Raw genomic sequence first — 4,797 nt, 5'->3', positions numbered from 1 at the left:
GGGAGGTGGTGGTAAGGTAGCGCATTACTGCTGTATGTTGGTAGATTCCCCATGTGGTCTCCACTGATACCATGGGGTGTAGAGGGGTTTGTTACTGCCCTGAGAGGATGGAAAGGTAAAAACTCCTAGTTCTCTGCTTGGTTCTCTTCTCGGACACCACCCCCGAAGGAGGTTGTGGTGTGTTGTTGCAGCCCGGCAAGTGTGAAAGTCTAGATTCCCCACTCAACCTTTGCTGGCATGGGTGGAGTCAGCTTTTTTCTGATATTTGACTAGAGTAAAGCAGTTATTGTCTCAAAGTTTTCTGTCTTGCTAGGCTGCCCCTTTCTTAGTCCTTTGGCTAGAGAGAGCAGGCTTTTGGGGGGCTTTTTTGGTCTGTGCTCGTTGGTATTTATGGGTTACTGGCTTCTTTATATCCAAGTCTGGAATGTTAAGGGAAAAAGGGACTCTGTGGAGTTCACTACCATATCCTACTTTGGGTTCTGAGGTCCCTAGCTGGTCTGCTTTCTTCTCTATGCATTTCAAAATCTTCTTGTTTGTTTTTGTATGTAATGTCCAGAGGCTTAGTTGTTCTCAGTGGGAGGAATAGGGAAAAGTATGTCTGATTCATCCTTCTGGAAGCAGAAGTCTATGTACCACTTTTGAAATAAAAATTGTTTTAAGAAGAATTATTTTAAGCATTGTAGTTTTGGGAAAGCGTTCTTATTGCTGGTAGTTGGTAAAATACGGCTTCTGTATCTATTGAGGTTTTCTGATTCTTCCTTTTGATCAGTGAGTTGTGCATGTGTGTATATGTGTGTGCACACAAGCTAATTCCTTAAAGGTACTAGAGTCTTTAAAAACTTACTATTGATTTGATTCAGCAATAAACACGCATAATGCAGCAGGAAGAAGAACATGATCTTTGCCTTATAATCTATGGTATTTCCATTAAAAATCATGCACTTAGTAAAAGCCTGCAGTTGTTAGTGTATTAATAGAATCAAATGGAGGGCCCAAGAATTCAGCCAAGAGGTTAATAGAATCATGTTTAGGTGCCTTGTTCAGCAAAGAATGAGGAATATAAAAAAAAATAACTTTAGTTTTTGCACGACTTTTTCTTTGCCACCTCTCTGAGGATCTGGATTTTTATTCTAACTATTCTAAATAGTCTTGTGTGTCTGGCTTAGCTAATGTTCACTATGCTTTCTAGGAAATACATTTCATAATTTATGTGAATAGTTAAATAATGTTCTTGACACACACTCAATATTTATCATATCAAAATAAGATTTACCTTCTCAGAGTATTGGAGAAGCCTTTAATCCTATGAAGTTATTATGCAATGATTTTGGAGGTATGCTTTATTTAAGAATTCCCAGTTCATGGAACAGACAGAACAGCTGCCACATAGCCCATTATTAAGGGCAATTATCATTTTATTGGTATCTATTCTATGAAGGCAGCAGGTAATTTTAACTCAGATAGTAACTAATGAAACAGTTTTTTAAAAATTAAAAAAATTTTTTTTTGGCTGCTCTGCATGGCTTGTGGGATCTTAGTTCCTCAACCAGGGGTTGAACCCAAGCCCCTGGCAGTGGAAGTACAGAGTCCTAACCACAGGACTGCCAGGGAATTCCCACTAATGAAACAGCTTTAAGGCTGACAGATTTTGTACTTGCTTTGCCTGATGGCTAATCTAATGATTTAAACCGAATGAATGTTTAAGATGACTAAGTGACCAATCTCTAGCAACAAAGAAATGAAAACCCAATGTCAGTGTAAGATTGGAGAAATGGAGGGGTTAGATGTAGTGAGTTGATTCTGAGCAGATCTTCCTTAGGGCTTGATTTAAAACTCTTTGTTAAACCTTAATTGTAAATCTTCTTGTCATGTTGTCTCGGTGTTTTAATTTTTCTCTAAAGTAATTTACTGTTAGTATTTTGATTGGTTGGATTTAAAGCTAAATCCTCAGCCATTATCTGAACATGTTTTAATTAGGACAAAGACCTGCAGGACTAAAAATGTTGACTATGAGATGGTCACTGAATTAAATGATTAGCTATTATTCATTATCCATCCATATAATGTTTGTTTAAATTAGAGTTTTAATTCTTAACTCGTCTGCTTTCCTTGCATTGCTTGGGAGACTCAATAACAGTTTATATATTAAAAAAAACAACCCTTCTGCTATCTTGAAACACAGTAAGAAATTTATCCATGTGACAAACAGCTTGAATTGCAGACTTTGGATTGTAATCTGAGGTTTGGAGTTTGTATTAAAAAAATTTTTTTTGGCTTACACTGAATTCATGTGATGGTTGTATCTCTCCTAATTAATATTCAAATCCACCCTGAAGCTTCAGTTTTAGGTAACTGCTTATCTCTTTGAAATTTTCCAGTCAGGGCCTCCAAAGTGAATTTTGCATATGCCACATGGCCTATATTTTATGTATTCTCATCCCAGATCACCAAATAGTTTGTAAATATATCCATCTCCTTTTGTGTGACTTGGTAACAAACAATTTTAGATAAGTTAGCCTGATAAATGATGATATATACAAATTTTACATTTTTATAAAGAGGTTCAGTCAATATCTTTAAATGAATATTATAATAATATATGTGGTCTAATCTTTTAGTCACAGTGAAAATGTCAGCATGTTTTTCTTTTGTGTCAGGAATTAGCCCTTTATGTTATGTATCTACCCCAAATTATAATATACATTTATGTGATTTATATACGAATGTTCTCTTATCAGCTTCATTGGATGTTATACTGATATATTTAACACCTTTTAATAATGCAGACTTGAAATGAGGCCATCATTTTCTTTCTAGATCTAAAAATAAAACAGAAAAAGAAACATGCAGTTATTTCTATAAAAAGACAATCCACAGAATGAGGAAAAATAGTTGCAGAATAAAGAATTCCTGCAAATCAATTAAAAATAGGCAATCCAATGACAAATTGGCAAAAGTCTTGAATAAGCATCTCTCTCGAGAGGACATTCAAATGCTGTATAAATATATGAAAGATGTTCAGTTCCATTGGCCATTAGGAAAATGCAAATTAAAACCACACACCCAGAAGAATGGATAAAATTAAAAAGATGGAAAATGCTAGTTCTGATAAAGATGGAGAACGAACAGAACTCTGATCCACGGCTGGTAGGACTCTGGTTGATAGCAGATACTAGCATATCCACACCCTCAGACCCAGAAGTTCTAGTCCTAAGTAAATACCTGACTAGGTATAGTCATCAAAAGATGCACAACTATTTGTAATAACCCTAAGCTGGAAAATACCCACCTGTGCATCAGTATAGAGTGAATAAATTGTGATATATCTGTACAACGGAATACTTTACAACAAAGAGAATCAACAAGCTACAACCACCTGCAACAATATGGATAAATCTCACACATTTGAGCAATAAAGTAACTCATAGTTTATGATTCTATTGATATAAAATTCATGAATAAGCAAAAACAATTTATGATGTTTGGTGTCAGAATAGTGGCCACTCTCAGGTGACTGGGAGGGGAGACATGGGGTGCTTCTGGGGAGCTGGTAACATTCTATTTCTTGGTCTGGATGCTTACATGGGAACGTTCATTTGGCTAGTTCAAGAGGTGTACATTTATGATATGTGCACTTTAAAAAGTTGTATTATATTTTAATAAAGTTTTAAAAGTAGTTTTTCACCCCAGACTCTGGTGATAACTTTAAAGTGGACGGGGGCCCAGGGCTGGAGTCAGTTTTCAGTTACGTCTCTAGGGTGCTTGTTTCTGATCTTTTTTTTTTTTTTTTTTTTTTTAAATTTATTTATTTAATTTATTTCTTTTGGCTGCATTGGGTCTTTGTTGCTGTGCGCGGGCTTTCTCTAGTTGCGGCGAGCGGGGGCTACTCTTCGTTGCGGTGCGCGGGCTTCTCATTGCGGTGGCTTCTCTTGTTGTGGAGCACAGGCTCTAGGTGTGCGGGCTTCAGTAGTTGTGGCATGCAGGCTCAGTAGTTGTGGCTCGCAGGCCCTTGAGCACAGGCTCAGTAGTTGTGGCGCACAGGCTTAGTTGCTCCGCGGCATGTGGTATCTTCCTGGGCCAGGGCTCGAACCCATGTCCCCCGCATTGGCAGGCAGATTCTTAACCACTGTGCCACCAAGGAAGTCCCTGTTTCTGATCTTGATCTCAACATGTTTAGATCACTGCTCTGCATGAGAAAAATGAGGATGCTTGGGGTTTTCTCTTTGCTAATTATACATTACAAAATATTAATTTTGATCACTTGGAACCAAAATATTTGTTGGTTTTTAAGAGTATAACAACATTTTAAGTGCTTAAGATTGAAAACCACCTTTTATAAAACAGCAGTAGGTATCATTACTGTACAGTGGGAGAAACCCTGAATGAGAAGGCAGTGGACCTAGCTGCTGTTTGTCCTCTTCTAGCTGGGTGAACCGGGGCAAGTCTGAGTCTCAGTTCCTGCTCTCTGAGATTAATATCTGACCTGCCTGAAGGCAGAGGGATTAACTCTGAGATCTAATGTCCACCATCTGTTGGTAAAGTTTTTAATAAGTGACTGATGATGTTACCTGTTCATACCACCATTAATTTCCAATCCTGCTGACATGCTCAATGATAAATATGGCCCTAAACATGCAATAAAAAGTTCCAAGGTATATAGCAAAGTACAGTCTCAGTGCTGTAGATCATATGGGCATCTTACCTTATCTTCATCCCCAGGCTGATCTCTTGGTTTTCTCGGCATTTGTTGCTCTGCAGTGAGGATGCTTTTCAGGAAGTGTTCCATGTTGGTAAAAA

Source organism: Eubalaena glacialis, chromosome 10, assembly GCF_028564815.1.
Source record: "Eubalaena glacialis isolate mEubGla1 chromosome 10, mEubGla1.1.hap2.+ XY, whole genome shotgun sequence".
Taxonomy (NCBI): domain Eukaryota; kingdom Metazoa; phylum Chordata; class Mammalia; order Artiodactyla; family Balaenidae; genus Eubalaena; species Eubalaena glacialis.
The sequence above is the reverse complement of the archived record's forward strand: the minus strand, read 5'-3'. Positions refer to the sequence as shown.